General features: G+C 32.4%; 1 protein-coding gene across 2 annotated transcripts in view; it reads right to left on the bottom strand.

Annotated features, from left to right (window-relative positions):
- The window catches only part of LOC106664028 (acid sphingomyelinase-like phosphodiesterase 3a), a 794,759-nt gene that overhangs the window by 575,571 nt on the left and 201,198 nt on the right, over positions 1 to 17,990 (bottom strand). The window contains exon 1 of one of the 2 annotated variants that reach the window (XM_014389387.2): positions 8,142 to 8,276. The exons of the other annotated variant lie outside the window; for it this stretch is intronic. The gene's annotated coding sequence lies outside the window, so the exon portion shown is untranslated. Of the gene's footprint in view, positions 1 to 8,141; positions 8,277 to 17,990 lie in introns of those variants that run through there. 2 annotated transcript variants of the gene reach the window in all.

A 17,990-nucleotide genomic window follows, 5' to 3' on the forward strand; every position in this document is an offset into this window, starting at 1 on the left:
AATACCTTACATAAAGATTAATTAATTGAAAGAAGTTATTTGGTCAATCGGGCCACGAAATGTAGTGGATTTAGTAAGTAAAACGAAGTATATATTCACTAAAAGCTCTACGTGGCCATTTCATTTGTCGCTGAGAATCGAATAGGTTACACGACATTTGAAAAATGGCAAAAAGGAGGGAAAATTCGAAAGGTGGATTGAGATATGAAGTTAGTGTCCGAGTGGAACGGTCACGATAGCTCAAGTGGTAGGGCAGCGGCGTATTGAGCCGTAGGTCGTAGGTTCGAATCCCGGTCGTGACACTAAGTTTTTTATTTCAACCAAAACCTGAATTAATTGAAAAGCATTTATTTGGTGAAGTGGACGACGAAACGTAATAAAACATAATAAGCAAAGTGAAATATACTTCACTAAAGCTCTCCGTGGCCATTTCATAGATTACACGACATTTGAAAAATGGCAAAAAGGAGGGAAAATTCGAAAGGTAGGTTGAGATGGGAAGTTGGTGTCCGAGTTGATCGAAGTGCTCAAGGGATAGAGCAGCTGCGTATTTAGTAGAAGGTCGTGAGTTCGAATCCCGCTCGTGACAATAACTTTTTCATTTCGCCGATAGTTGACATAAAGATTGATTAATTTAAAGAAGTTATTTGGTAAAAGGGATAACGAAATATAATGGGATACGTTATTTTCAACAGAATTTTGATTCGTTTTTAATTGGTTTAAAGTCGTAGGTTCGAATCCCGCTCGGGACGCTGACTTTTGTATCTCAACCTAGACCTTACCTAAAAAGAATAATTAATAAACAATAATATTCAACTGGGCTTTGGATTAACAAATTAATTCCAACACAATAACAATAACACATAACATAAACGACAGATCGAATAATTTTGTTTGTTCATGTTTGCGTAAATTATTAATCATCTCCAATTCTTTTCTTTTTTTAATTTGAACGTACGATCAGTAATATGGTCAAGGGGTAGGATAAAAACAAATTTCCAACATAACCGACACAGCCAAGCTTTCGACCGAAGCTTCAACACACGAGGGCCTATATTTTCAAACAAATTAACGAAAATTAACCGTTATTTTATAAACAAAAACAAATACCAATTTTTTACCACAAGTAATTACTTACTATATTGTTTTTCTTAGTTTGTAGTAAAGTGACATTAATTATTTTCTTTTACCAATTTAGAAGCTGAAAATTTCTTCAGTTAAATATTATCGAAGAAAAAACAGAAATAATTAATCAAAATTTAACCAAAATATCTTCTAGTGCCTGTGTAGACATAAGTATGTTTGGGATTTATAGAAGCTTAACATTTGTACCTGATATTAGCAATAAAATGAGGATACTAATCAAAATCAATATACCTGATACAAATATTTGTTTTATGCATTTGAACAGAGTTGGATCGATTAATCGCAAAGTGAAAAAGATGATTTGTGTAGCACGTCTAACGTTATTTATAGAGTATCCTGTATGGGATGTCCTACCAAATCCATTGGCGAGACCGTGCAAAGCCTAAAAAAGTAGTATAGACATAAAAATGATAGTAAAGATCCATCCAAATTGGTAACCCTGTTGTCACAACAACGGGCACAATTTTGATTTTGAAAATATTGACGTGCTGCATAAACAGTCTTCAGACGTGAGAAGAAAACTTTGTACGTTAACGTGGAGGAAATCCTTGTAATGTGAAGAATGTTTTTCAAAAAAGCAGACCACCTTATGCGAGTTTGTTAAAATTTTTAAGGGAGAGGACATCACAGGNTACCTGATACAAATATTTGTTTTATGCATTTGAACAGAGCTGGATCGATTAATCGCAAAGTGAAAAAGATGATTTGTGTAGCACGTCTAACGTTATTTATAGAGTATCCTGTATGGGATGTCCTACCAAATCCATTGGCGAGACCGTGCAAAGCCTAAAAAAGTAGTATAGACATAAAAATGATAGTAAAGATCCATCCAAATTGGTAACCCTGTTGTCACAACAACGGGCACAATTTTGATTTTGAAAATATTGACGTGCTGCATAAACAGTCTTCAGACGTGAGAAGAAAACTTTGTACGTTAACGTGGAGGAAATCCTTGTAATGTGAAGAATGTTTTTCAAAAAAGCAGACCACCTTATGCGAGTTTGTTAAAATTTTTAAGGGAGAGGACATCACAGGTGTGATTACGTAATCACGTGTCCTTCTCAATCTTATGTGTAAGTTATTAAAAATTTACTCAATTAATTTTTTTTACGAGGGTTCGCAACAGCAGAGGTCATATAAACCCTCAGGGTGCCGGTGTTTATGAAAAAAAAAACCATTTGTAAGTATGTCGGGTTTGAATGCAGGGCCGCTGGGTTCGAACCCGGGACCTTTACCTTACAGTGTTGAGTGCCCTGTCAAAGACTAAACCTTGCGGCCACCGACGCCCTCTACTCAATTAATTGTTGTAAAATTTGTGTCATAGGCGGGATTCGAGCCCACGATTTTTGGCTAAATACGCCGCTGCTCTACTACTTAATCTACCGTGACTTCCATCGCCCATGCCATAAACTTCCCATTTCGTCTCCCCGTTTATTCCAATTGTAAGCAAATCTCGGCTGGTCACTCAAGTGGTAAAGCAGAGGCGTATTTCGCTTAACGCCGTGGGTTCGAATCCCCCCTGTGACACAAATTTTGCTTTTCGAAAAAATTATGAACAATTAATGGAGTAAGTTTTTAACAACTTATACCTAAGATTGAAAAGGACACGTGGTGTTCGTTCATTTCGAAAATAATTGTGTATAATTAATTGATTAAATATACAATTAAGAATAAACTGATAAAAGTAAATAAAAATTTATTAAGAATTTTATAAAAAAATTATTAAGAATCAAAAATATTTAACTGAAAAAATTTTCAGCTTCTAAATTGGTTAAAAAAGTAATTAATGTCACTTTACTACAAATTAAAAAAAAGAATATAGTAAGTAACCTGTGCTAAAAATTGTTATTTGTTATTGTTTATAAAAAACTGTTAATTGTTGTTAATTTCTCTGAAAAGATAGGTCCTAATGATGACCTTGAAGCCCGGGTCGAAAGCTTGGCAAAGTTGGAAATTTGTTTTTATTCTACCTCTTGACCATAATACTGATCATACATCAAATTAAACTTCAAATGGTCGATAATTTCTCTTCAATTCCTTTTTAATGAACTTTGATTTCGTTTTTTTTTTTTTTTGTCAAAGTGAGGAACTTTTTTTAATAGAAACGTAAAATTAAGAGAAGGTTGACTTTAATTAAAAACACGAAGGCATCAAATAAATGGAAAAAAGTCATTTCTCTTGTTTTGATTGCATCCCGTGAAAGGGATGCTTTCTGGAGGAAATGTGACGAATGAAACGGCAAAAGCTCTTGTAACTTGGGTTAATTCGATACCCGATTCTATACATAAAAGGATATCTCAGGCCGGACGGAGACGGGTTCTCGTAAAAACATCTTTATAAAATCGTTTGGTCGACAAATTTAATAATGTGGAGGGGAGAAAGCTTTTAGAGAACCTTTGCGGCTCATTCACATCAAAGAGATTGCACAATGACGTCTTCCTCTCAATTAAATATTCAGGGCCGAAAAATTTCGCCCTACACCGCCACGCGCTATTTCGGTTGAAAACGTTAAATTCAATTGCGAATCGATGCCCGGGGAAAAAACAAAAATCCAAAGGTTTGTTCTTTCAAAAGAAAAAGGCAAAGATCAAAGAGCTGTATTGCTTTTTTTTACTTGTTGAATTTTCCAACACGTTCTTCTTTGAGATACGTTGTAAACGCTCCCATACAGTTAAATTTTGAATCATCAAAGGTGTTAACACGCATTTTTCGAAAAAACAAGGGACGACAAAAGGTCAATACACGAAAAGAACGTGGAATATTTTCGTTCAGAAACTAATTACGTTTTAAAAATAACAAGATATCACCATAAAAACCACTTTATAATTTAACATAATTTAATTTAAAATATACTATCGATAAATATAATACATTTTATTTATACCTTGAAGTTAGTAAGGCAGGGGCCAAGGTAGCCGAGTAGTTAGCAGGAGAGACTCTCGGCTCGTAAACCCCGCGGACATGGGTTCAATTCCCGCCGTCGCCTATCAGCTTTTTTTCACGATACCCTCCCCCCCAAAACGAATACGCATAACATTATTGTCTGGCATTGGCCTAATATGCATAGTAAAAAAAAAGAAAAAAGTTAGTAAGTCACTTTCTGCATAAAGTGGACCACATTGACTATTAAAAGGTTTAAAATGTATCGATTTCGACAAACCGTGGACAATTGCGAATTTAATCGCAGTATGGTTGTTCAGTTTTTTCCAAAACACTAACAAAAAACATTCTAAATACGAAAAAATCAATTTGAGACATACCCCTCTTCATCAGTTACACTTTTTTTTAGAAATAAGTTGGTTGGATATAAACATTGGAGTGACTGTCATACATAAATAATTATTGAGAATTCGTGAGATGGGGTCTGGTGTGATGTAGGTTTCATAAAAACATTTTCTTTATCGTGCCAACGTTTCGATCTTTATTGAGATCATCTTCAGGGCTCAAAGTGTTTGTCTTCTGTGTAATTGTGCCATTCTTACGTGTCGAGTTGAGAGTGACTCTCAGAAGTGGCCTGGGATTTACAAACATTGTTTAAATTCAACAAAAACATGTAGGATGTGACATGTTGTAAATCCCAGACCCTGGAGAAATCTCAATAAAGATCGAAACGTTGGCACGATAAAGAAAATGTTTTTCTGAAACCTACATCACACCAGACCGAATCTCAAGATTTCTGAATAATTATCGATTAACGGTCACTAATCACCACACAGGCATACATAATGTTGCGGTTTTGTAATGTTTTTATTAAAACGATCGAAACCACTATTTTTTCGCGTCAATGTTTAAAAAAAACATGGTTTATACATTGATAAATAAATATTACATTCAACAACTTTCAGAGAGAGATAGACAGGGAAATAGATAGATAGATAGATAGAGAGAGAGGGGGATAGAGAGAGAAAGAGAGAGAGGGGGGAGTGAGCGAGCGAGGTGAGAGAGGGAGAAAGGGCCACAAAGTGAAACCCAAAAGATTATCAAACTACAATAAATCTAATCTCCTTCTCAAGAAGATGTTCATAATACTAAAAACAAACAAACACCACCAACTATACCAAAACATAAAACGCATGAAGTAAAAACTAAGTCCAAATAACATAAAAAAATGAAGATCAAAACAGTATTCTTAAAAATTCGAACTTATTTATGTGTTTATTTGTCTATCTATCTGTTGACTTATTTTTCTTTCAGTCACTCTCTCTAAATCAATATACATTACACACAAACTCTATTTCCAAATGGATAGATAGATGGATGGACAAAAAACAGAAATAGACACCACTTGCCAAACAGGACATATTTGAACTTTAGCAATCGTAGAAAAATGTTACAAAAAATTTATGTTTTCTGATTTTAATATTACAACATTCAACGTTATTTTGCTATGTAAAATGACTTGTTGTGAACAATGGTTGGGTCATGCGGATTCATAATTTCGGGTGTTTGTAAATTTCAGACTCACAAAAACTGTAGTTCTCAGAAGTTGTTGATTTTGTGTTAGAACCGAAATATCCGATGTTTGTCATAATCATACGTATATGTAATACCGTAATCGTAAATCCTTCTTTTAGAGTTACATAATTTGGTTTAATTTGAAAACATTTATTTCCAAAGAATTTTTGAAGATGGATAGATATAGATAGACAGGGAAATAGATAGATAGATAGATAGAAAGACAGAGAGAGAGAGAGAGAGAGAGAGAGAGAGAGAGAGAGAGAGAGAGAGAGACAGACAGACAGACAGACAGACAGACAGAGAAAGAAAAAGAATGTGTTTTACAATATTTTAGGTCAAAGATCCAGGCGTACGTTGCCCCAATTCGCATTCGGGGTCTGAGACTAATGAATGATTGAAAGGTTTTCCAGGGCGGAAAACACCTGGAATGCTTTCACTATATTTCTTTTCGGCGGGGACTGACAAAAAAAAGAAGGATTCAATTTACATACAAAATTCTTCCACGAAGTTTGAGTCCACGGTTTAAATATATTCGAATGAAATTCAATCTGACTTAAAATAATTAATCTATCCGATAATTTTATTTTAAAAATTTAATATAAAACGCAGATGCCACTCTTTCTATGCTTGAGTAAGTTCAGTAATAATCCCCATTTTAGACGGAAATTTCAAAAAATTTTAATCATTATTCATAAAAACAAAACTAACCTATTATCAGATTAAAATTTTCATATGTTTACTATCCTTTCCTCTCTTAAATTGCAGAAATTATCGCTAATTTTTTCTAAATTTTTCTCTGATGTTATTATTACTTATAATAAATGAATTATTTACCTAATTAGTCTGGGGTTTTGTCATACAGAACAACGAAAAAAAAATGCTAAGTTGCAACAACTGACACAACTTCCAGTCTTCGATATATTTTCATGTAAGCAGTGCCGACTGTAAATATGAATGTTTTACATTAAACTACGTTTCTAATCGTCCAATTTTTGAGTTAAATTTTATTAAATTAACTTTATAGTATCTTGTTTCTAGATCAGTTTTTCGGTTTTTGGTTACGACTGATATTAATACAGTAGGATTTTATAAAAATGGGTTTAGGTCGTTTTTTATTTTTTTTAATTTTAATCTCGTTCTTTTTGCTATTTTAATTAATATAGTTTAAATAAAAGCATAGCTTTGAAGCTGGTTGTATGAGGTTATTTAAGAATTATTATTACTTTTTCATTGAAAATGAATTTTTTTTAAACTACTTAAACAAGAGAAAAACGAATTTAACCGAAGGAAGTCAAAAGAAAATTGAGACTGTTAACACATTTGCCAGGACTATAAATATTATACATAGTGGTAAAATGCACTAGTGTATTATAAAATACAGTGAAATTTGTATTGCTCCCTTAATCCTAAACAAATCGAATTTCACTTAGACAGGCTGCATGTTTTAGCTGGTATAACTTTAGCTCTATCTCAATTAGAAATTCGGATGGCCGTCGAAACTTCCACAACTTTCTGTAAATATTTAATTCAAACTAATATTTATATTTAGTTCATTTACACGTCTCGCATAGGGGATAAATAAATTTATATTGAACTTTATGTAACACCATTACTGAAATCGTTTCTATTTAGAAATTCTTGTCGATAGAATAAATTAAATATTAAAGATAAATTAGTTATTCTGGTTTAATGTTTTAAGTTGTTGATTTAGACGAGTCAAGTATTTTTATCAACGTTCAAACGGTCGATTAATCATTTGCCATCGTTATGTTAAATTTGAAATAACGCGTTTTTTAAGGCCAACTGTATATAAATTAACTAAAATTTTGATCGGTTAATATAAATTAAAAATACATCGGTCGTGATTTTAAGTACGACTGAGAAGTATTACACAAAAATATAAAACCTGGCACTTTCAACACGACACACAAGAATGATTCATCTACACAGAAAACAAACACTTTGAGCACTGAAGATGATCTCATTAAAGATCGAAACGTTGGAACGATAAAGAAAATGTTTTTTAAAACGTCACACCAGACCGCATCTCACGATACCCAAATAAAAATTATATTAAAAAATTTTATATAATATTTTATACCGTAACTATTGCAAATTGACCGTGAATACATGTCATTCTGGAAAAAGTGTTATTTTTTATAACACAGTGAACTTCATGACTATTATTTGTTCAATAAGGTGTGTCTATAGAAGAGATATATTATTTATAATTTTTTGAGTGCAAAAATTTCCAACACATTTAAGTTGGCGATAATCAGCAATAACTCAAAACGATTTATGACGCAAATAATTTATTCACGGAGTTAAATATAAGACTGCCTACGTGTAACACTTTATGTTTTTTTTTTTTTAGATATTCTGTACAAAATAATATGGCCTTGATTGTATGTATGAATTACTCTGTCACGGTTGATTTTCTAAATTTAGTTAAGAGTATTCACTTTTTTTTTAATTTTTATATCTCACAACAGTTCTTTTATGTTTTGTGTTTAATAATTTGCCTTTTTGGAGTTTACCTGATATATTTGAACGATCCTTTACACGGTCATGTTGGCACAAAAGACACGTGTAATGAGAAGTTACGAGAGGTTGTCGAGCAAAGGGTTTCTCCAGGCTGAAGCGAAATGTTCCACTTCCAAACGGACACTGAAGGGCTGCGAAGGGTTTTAGTGCGGCTGCAAAGGATCATGCGCCCTTCCCGGCGGCCGCCCCGTCACTCCCTGCTTGCAACAGACTTTTCTCTGTCTGGACCTTTATCTCCTTAACGGCCACCGGCCCTTCGCTGACATCTAATTACCCGGCGGTACCTCGCGGGCCGAAAAGGTCGAAATCGGCCGCGTGTCCTGCTCGAAACGTCTACATCGAAACCTGATGAATGTAATTATAAAAAGATTTATGTCAGGTCTGACAGCGCTAACGTTTTAATGCTTTTTAAAGCCTTGACATTTCGCGGACTTACCAGTCAATTAAAAATCCCTCTACAATTCCCATAGCGGCAAAAAAGTTTATAACTTCATGATTTAATCTCTAAATTTTACTGAAAATTATTTTTCAATATTTAACTTAAACTATGGAATTATTGGCAGAATTCGGTCTCAGGTAATGTTACAAAATACTTCAAAAATAATCAAACTTTCAAGAGCAATTGACACCGTTTGCAATGCGATATCGCGCGAATACATAAACAAGCAAAATCGCAAAGAAAGGAGCTGTCAATGACTTTGCATGAATCAGCATGCGATCTTTCTGCACGGTTTTACGCAATCTAGGCGAGCTTTATAGATATTTTCTTGTATAAAATTGATGATGGAACAATTAATTCTGTCGGTTCTCAAATCCTAACTATATGTACTTTATGAAGAAGTAAATAATTTCGCGATATAGATAATAATAATCGATATAGATACATACATGATAGTAGAGATATAGGCAAATTGATAAGAGTAAGAGTAATGACTAGAAAATTCTAGAAATATATGAAAATTAGATGAATCAAAGAAAATTTTCAGTACTGCAAGTAATAAAATAATAAGTGACAGTAAAGTATAAAAATTAGATCTAGATAGATGAAAAGAAATGAAGATGCAAATGGAAAAGTGGATTGTGAAAATTTAGAGAAATAACGAAATAATTAGTGAATAAGAAATAGATTGGAAAAGAGAATGACGGAGGATGAAAAAAGAAAAGAAGAAAAAGAAAGAGAAAGACAGAGACAAGTATGAAGAAAAATAGATACATATGAGACAAAATTTGGAAAAGAAACATTGGACAATACAATCGTAAGCAAATTAAATTGATACATTATTAACAAGATAATGACTAACGCTAGAGAAATAGATGAAGAAATAAAAGGATGTATAATTAGCTAGATAGGCAGATAAATAAATAGAAATATAAAAAGAGGAAATAGGAGAGAGAGCGTGAGAGATGAACTATGAGAAAGAAATAAGAGAAAACTTCATAAAACTGAAAAGCGTGAATGGGTTGGAGTAAAAGTAGGGAGAGCCAAAGAGTGAGAGAAAAAAAGACAGTAGATAAAAAGCGAAACAAGAAAAGCAGTTAGATGTAGTAAGAAACAAATTCTATGACAGAAATAAAAGAATTTTTTCAGGAGAGTTAAAAGTGTAAATGAGTATGTTGGAGAAAGCAATAGTGAGAAAGATAGAGAGAAGAAAAAAGAGAAAAAAAAGAAGGAGAAAGAGAAAAAGGCAGGGAAAGAAGGAAAAGAAAGAACGTGACAGAGAAAGAGAAAGGAAAAATAAAGAAAGAGGGAAAATGTGTCAGAAAGAGTAAGAGAGTGGTCGTGAAAGAAAAATAGAGAAAAAGAAAGAGAGAGACATAGAAAACAAGAAGAAGAAAGAGAGAGTGAAAGAAAAAGATAGAAAGACAGAAAGAAAGAAAAACATTGAAAGAGATCGATAAATACATATGTCACAATTAACTAGTAATTGTTTTAAAGAAGGGATGGGCCCCACCTAGACTTTGTCTAGGAACCTGAGTAAATCCTTCGATCCATCTGACTATAATTTTTTGAAATTTTCCAGATACCTTTTCTATTGATTTTACCTTTAACAATAAAATTGACCATTATTTGTTATAATGGATGAATTTTGAAATGTTAGAATTAAAAGAAATGAAATACGCACAATTAAAATTTTATATCTTTAGAAAATCATTTTAATAGTTTAAATATTACAAAATAAATGTGAGACTTTTAAACAATAAAAAAACAAAATTAAATAAAATGTAAAAAAAAATAATTTAACCCACTGGTTTTTTCTTTTTTAATCTTAAGAGAAGTATGAAATTAAAATTTAACGACAGTTGAATGAAAAGTATTTTGTTTTACGCACAGGACCAATTATTAAACGGAACGTCTTACTCGGCCGGATGTCTTTCTCTCACTGGCTTAAATCCCAAAGTAAGTAAACAAAACAACACTAAGTGGATTCTCTCACACAGTGTGACACATATACAGAGATACCAAGATATATAAGTAGGTAAATAGACAGATAGATAGAATGACAGAGAGATAGAGGGGAAAGTGAGAGAAAGAAAGAGAGCGGAAAAAAGAGAAAAAGAAAGAAGGAGAAAAAGAAAAGACAGTGAAAGAAAGAAAAGGAAAGAACGTGACAGAGAAAGAGAAAGTAAAAATAAAGAAAGAGAGAAAGTGTGTCAGAAAGAGTACAAGAAGTGGAAATGATCGAAAAAGAGAGAAAAAAAGAGGTAGAGATAGAAAGCAAGAAAAAGAAAGAGCGCGCGATAGAAAAAGATAGAAAGACAGAAAGAAAGAAAAATAGTGAGAGATAGAAAAATACCTATATAGAGATATCTAAATACGTAAGTCGATAGATAGATATACAGTTAGAGGGGAGAGAAAGAGAGAGAGAGAGACGAAAAAAGAGAAAAAGAATGAAGAGGAAAGAGAAAAAGGCTGTGAAAGAAAAAGAGTGAAAGATATAGCTAAATACATATACAGAGATATCTAGATACATAAGTAGATAAATACATAGAGGGGAGAAAGGGAGGGAGACGAAAAAAAAGAAACAGAAAGAAGGAGTACGAGAAAAAGAGTGAAAGAGAGAGACAAATACATATACAGAGATATCAGATACATAGGTAGATAGATAAATAGGTAGAGGGGAGAGAGAGACAGAGAGAATGAGAGGGGGAAGAGAGAGAGAAAGAGAGTGAGAGTGAGAGAGAGAGAGGGAGAGAGAGAGAAAGAGAGAGAGAGAGACAGAGAGAGACAGACAGACAGACAGATAGACAGACAGGCAGATAGAAAGTAAGACAGACAATAAGTGTAAAAAAACAAATCCAAAACGGGAGTGAGAGTGAGAAAATATTGTATAACACATGTGGCGTTTAATTACTCTCTTCTCACTACAAAAATCGTAATATGTTTTTTTAATTTACTTATCTCTTGATATTATAATCTCATAAAAAATCACAAATATTGCCACCTTTTTTTCTTTTTGTTATGTTTCTTTATCATATAAAACGTTTGTTTTGCTCGTTCAATTTCACGATGCTAAAATTAATAAATCTCTGGGAAGTTAGAAAAAAACTGATTGCAATTTTATTCGACGTTTGTTCAAAAAATACCACAAATGATAAAAATAATTAATTGTTTGATAAAAAGAATTAATTGTTGAAATACGAATGTTTAAATTATTTTCCATTAACCAAGCATCAAAATATAAACTAAATGAGGTTTTTCAAATTTCAAGTTACCAGTTACTTTCTATCATTGGGTTAATTTTATGTATAGTGATATATATTATTATTATTAAAAATATGCGATTAGTTGTTTTATTGGATGTTATTATGATTGGTTTACATAATTAAGCTTAATTATTTATTACGTTTAACGATTTATTACCCACTTAGTTACAATTAACTTTAAAAAACAACCATAACTTGATCTAACAAATATCTGGGGATTTCATAAAATGACAGGCATGTTTCTACAAATTCATTCACAATTTCATTTGGTCATATGCTCGGTGTCATAATTGGCATAAGGCTTTCCTTTCCGCCAATAAATGATCAGGGGTTGCACGCGAGACGAGAGCATCACCAGTGGGAAAAACTGCACGTTTTAAATCATTCCGTATTCAAGCATTTTGACATCTGTGATAGATGGCCTCTTCCGGTTAACAATGGGCAACGTTTTAAGGTTAATTTCCGCCTGTAATCCGCGGGGAGGTGTCGTGTAAATACAAACGCGATTTGCGTCAGAGTAATTGATGATATTTTGCATTTGGTACTAGCCAATTATAAGCGTCAGAGGGAGAATTTGACAATTTTGAAAGAATAATAACGTTACGTTAAAATATCAGGATTTGTGCATAATGTAGATATTTCTAAAAGAATTTTATACTCTGTGTTATGAATTAGTTTCTCGATTTACCTTACATGTAACTATTACATAGGGAACAATGTACTTTTTTAATTTACTCCCATCCACTGGCTTCATTTATAAAATGAGAATTATTCATTTTTCCTAAAATACATTGGAAAGGCAGTATTACATTGTTAACTGTTCGTTTTAAAATATTCCAATATGGAAGATTTTTAATGAAAAAGAAAAACAGTAAAAACAATATAAAAATATGAGAGTATGTCAAAATTACTTTTTATACAAATATAAAAATCAATAGTTAATTTGGTTTTAGGTTTTTATTCCCCTTAACACGCCTGAGGGAGTTGACATACAGGAAAATTCCAAAGAAGAAATTATGATATTCCTGAAAAGTTAACAAGATGAATAAATAATCATTAATTTCATTCGACCTTTTATATTTCAAATATTTATATTGTACAATTCCAAATGGAATGAAAGTAGAAAAAAATTGTGAGCATTATAAAGCGGCTTGCCTAGAAAACTTCATTGTTTTGGTCTGAAATAGAAAATTTCTCCATTTAAACACAACGAGAATAGGCAAACCAAATGATATTTTCCTCTTTGTGTCTTTTAGTGTTAAACAAAATAACTTACACTAATAAATAATCAAATGATGGGAAAAGTTAAAAAAATTTCCATGCTGGATAAGAAGCACATTTTAAAGCGATGCTATTTCAATAATAAGTAGATTTTAAAGCAAGATGCTGAATGTGAAATAATTTTCAAAGGAGTGTTTTGCTGAAGAAAAAAAGGATTTTAAAGCAATATGTTGCTGAATAAGAAACAGATTTCAAAGTAACTCTATGCTCAATAAGAAGCAATTTTAAAGTGATATGATGCTGAAAGAAAATCGGATTTTTAAGTGATGCAATGGTAAAGGAACAGCAGATTTCAAAGCAATGCTATGCTGAAAAGGAAGCAGATTTCAACGTGATGTGATAGTGAAGGAAAATCAATTTCAAAACAGTGCTATGCTGAAAAAGGAAGCAGATTTCAACGTGATGTGATAGTGAAGGAAAATCAATTTCAAAACAGTGCTATGTTGAAAAGGAAGCAGATTTTAACGTGAAGTAAATGTGAAGGAGAAAGCAATGCTATGCACCATAAGAAACAAATTGCAAAGCTATGCTGTGCTGTGCTGAATAAGAAACAGATTTTAAACCGATTTTATGCTAGATAAAAAACACATTTCAAAGTGATGTATGCCCAATAAAGAACAAATTTTAAAACGATATGATGATAAATAAGACGTAGATTTCACAACGATTCTATGTTGAAAAAGAATGAGATTTTAAAACGTTATGATAATGAATAAAAAGCAGCTATCAAAGGATTGATATGCTGAAGATGAAGCGGATTTTAAAGCAGTATGATGCAAAAGTGGAAGCATATTTTAATGTTATGTTGTACTGAATAACACACACATTTCATAGTATGGTTATGCTCAATAAAAAGCAAATTTTAAAGCGATGTGATGCTGAATATGCAGCACATTGCAAAGTGATACTATGCTCAATAAGAAGCAAATTTTAAAGCGATGCGATGCTGGATAAGCAGGACATTTCAAAGTGCTACTATGCTCAACAAGAAGCACATTTTAAAGTGACGCGATGCTTGATAAGAAGCACATTTCAAAGTGATACTATGCTCAATAAGCACATTTTAATGTGACGCGATGCTTGATAAGAAGCACATTTCAAAGTGATACTATGCTCAATAAAAAGCACATTTTAAAGTGACGCGATGCTTGATAAGAAGCACATTTCAAAGTGATACTATGCTCAATAAGAAGCAAATTTTAAAGCCATGTGATGCTTGATAAGAAGCAGATTTAAAGTTGATGTATGCTAAATAAGAAGCAATTTTAAAGTGATATGATGCTGAAGAAAAATCAGATTTCTAAGCGTTGTGATGCTAAAAAAAAGCAGATTTCAAAGCAATGCTAAGCTGAAAAGGAAGCAGATTTTAACGTGATGTGATGGTGAAGAAAATAAAAGTTTACAGTAACACTATGCAGCGTAAGAAATAAATTGCAAATCTATGCTATGCTGAATAAAAAACAAATTTTAAAGCGTTTTGATGCTGGATAAAAAGCAGATTTCAAAGTGAAGGTTTGCCAAATAATAACAATTGTAAAGCGATGTGAAACTGACGGAAAAACAGATTTCTAAATGATGTTCTATACTCAATAAGGAGCAAATTTTAAAGCAATACGATGATGAAGAAGAAGTAGATTTCAAAAAAATTCTATGCTGAAAAGGAATATTTTAAAGCGATTTGAAACTGAATAAAAAGCAGCTTTTAAAGGATTTTTATGCTGAAAAGGAAGCGCATTTTAAAGCAATATGAAACTGAAGGAGAAAGAGATTTCAAAGTAATGCTATGCTGAATAAGAGTCAGATTTTAAAATGATGTGATGCTGAAGAATTAGCAGATTTCTAAGGGATGTTATATGCTCATTAAGGAGAAAATTTTAAAGCAATACGATGATGAAGAAGAAGTAGATTTCAAAAAAATTCTATGCTGAAAAGGAATATTTTAAAGCGATTTGACACTGAATAAAAAGCAACTTTCAAAGGATTTTTATGCTGAAGAGGAAGCGCATTTTAAAGCAATATGATGCTGATGGGGAAACAGATTTCAGAGCAATCATATGCTGAATAAGAGTCAGATTTTAAAATGATGTGATGCTGAAGGAATAGTGGATTTCGAAAGGATGTTATGCTCAGTAAGAAGCAAATTTTAAAGCGATATGATTATGGATAAGAAGCAGATTTTAAGGTAGTGAAGCTGAAGGACAATCAGATTGCTAAGCAATATGAGTCTAAAGGAAAAACAGATTTCAATGCAATGCTATGCTGAATAAGAAGCGGATTTTAAAGTGATCTGATACTGAAGGAAAAGCAATTTCAAAAGGATTTAATGCAGACGAAGAAACAAATTTCAAAGCAATGCTAAGCTGAATAAGAACCAAATTTGAAAGCAATGCTATGCTGAATAAGAAGCAGATTTTAAAGCGATGTGATGCCGGTTGAGAAGCAGATTTCAAATTGATGGTTTGCTAGATAAGAAACAATTTTAAACAGATGTAATACTGAAAGAAAACAAAAAGAAAAGGATTCCTAAGCGATGTGATGCTACAGGAAAATGCTTTGCTGAATGAGAAGCAGATTTTAAAGCGATGTGATGCCGGTTGAGAAGCAGATTTCAAATTGATGGTTTGCTAGATAGGAAGCCATTTTAAACAGATGTAATACTGAGAGAAAACGAAAAGAAAAAGATTTCTAAGCGATGTGATGCTAAAGGAAAATGCTATGCTGAATAAGAAGCAGATTTTAAAGTGAGGTGATGTCGAAGGAAAAGTAGATTTCGGTGGAATGTTATGCTCAGTAAGGAGCAAAGTTTAAAGCTATATGATTATGAATAGGAAGCAGATTTTCATGTAGTGATGCTGAAGAAAAATCAGATTGCCAACAATGTGAGTTTAAAAGAAAAACAGATTTCAAAGCAATGCTATGCTGATTAAGCGTCAGATTTTAAAGTGATCTGATATTGAAGGAAAAGCAATTTCAAAAGGATTTTATGTAGACAAAGAAACAAATTTCAAATCAATGCTAAGCTGAATAAGAAGCAGATTTGAAAGCAATGCTATGCCGAATAAAAAACAGATTTTAAAGCGATGTGATGCCGGATGAGAAGCAGATTTCAATTGATGGTATGCTAAATTAGAAGCAATTTTAAACAAATGTAATACTGAAAGAAAACAAAAAGAAAAAGATTTCTAAGTGATGCGAATACTGAAAGAAAACAAAAAGAAAAAGATTTCTAAGTGATGCGATGCTAAAGGAAAATAAGATGTCAAAGCAATGTTATGCTGAATAAGAAGCAGATTTCAAAGTGAGGTGATGTCGAAGGAATAACCAATACAAAGCAATGCTATGCTTAATAAGAAGCAGATTTTATGGCGATTTGATTCTGAATTAGAAGAAGATTTCAAGGCGATTCCATCTGGAATAAGAATCAGATTGCTAAGCAACGTTGAGTCTAAAGGAAAAACAGATTTTAAAGCAATGCTATGCTGAATAAAAGTCAGATTTTAAAATGATGTGATGCTGAAGGAAAAGTAGATTTCGATGGGATGTTATGCTCAGTAAGAAGCAAGTTTAAAGTGGTATGGTTATGAATAGGAAGCAGATTTCAAAGTGAGGTGATGTCGAAGGAAAAGAAAATTCAAAGCAATGCTATGCTTAATAAGAAGCAGATTGTATGGCGATTAGATGCTAACTTAGAAGCAGATTTCAAAGCGATTCTATCCGGAATAAGAAGCATTTTTAAAAGCAATGTGATGCTGAAGAAGAAGCAGATTTCAAAAGAATGTTACGCCGAATAAGAAGCGTTGTCTATCTATCTTTCTTCATTCCTTGTTCATCTTTTTTTTTCGCCGCTTTTTACGCTTTTTCACAAAATTTTCACAGTCCCTGTTGCGTTTACGTTCCATTCATCGTTGTAACTATTTTAGTGTCTTACTATCACGTACTGTTTTTCTCACTGCAGTACTCTAATTTTGTTTTTAAACTTTTTTTAATTTTTCGAGATATAGTGAGCGTGCATATGAAACTATTGTCACATAAATTTCTTTTTAATTAAGTATAAGTGTGTAGTGATTAGTGGCCTTTAATCGATATGTATTCAGAAAACGTGAGATGCGGTCTGGTGTGATGTAGGTTTCAGAAAAACATTTTCTTTATCGTGCCAAGGTTTCGATCTTTACTGAGATCATCTTCAGGGCCTGGGATTTACAAACATTGTTTACATTTAACAAATACATTTAGGATGTGGAAAAGTGAATTTATACAATGCAAAATATATATTTATTTTTTTTATATTCAAATTTATTTGTTAAATGTAAACAATGTTTGTAAATCCCAGGCCCTGAAGATGATCTCAATAAAGATCGAAACATTGGCACGATAAAGAAAATGTTTTTCTGAAACCTACCTCACACCAGACCGCATCTCACGATTTCTGAATACTTAATTAAGTATAAGTTTGTAACAACAAACTGACTTTTGTCAGGTGAATGTTAAATCAAATTATGTTATTTTTAAATAAAAATAATAGTGTTATTGGACCAAGCCAATTCTGTTTTGAATTTTTAAACATTTGGACGAAGAATAAATACACAAATATATTAACGAATTTAAGTTGAACACTTATTTGTCTTTCTATTATGAGTATTAAATTCAAAATTTAAATTACTTTCTTCATACTCTTGTAATTTTTATATTACACGTGTTTGATACATGTTAATTTTAACTTCGAGCCGATTCAGCATGAAAATTACCCAAGCTTTTCAATTATTTATCCAAGGCAACCAATATATCGTACATATTGACATTTCGGTAGCTCTGAGCCGGGGAAGGGAGTCGGACCGAGTTCTCAGTAACCACACTAT

The sequence above is a fragment of the Cimex lectularius genome, unplaced genomic scaffold (genome assembly GCF_000648675.2).
Source record: "Cimex lectularius strain Harlan isolate CLEC.00 unplaced genomic scaffold, Clec_2.1 scaffold26, whole genome shotgun sequence".
Lineage (NCBI taxonomy): Eukaryota > Metazoa > Arthropoda > Insecta > Hemiptera > Cimicidae > Cimex > Cimex lectularius.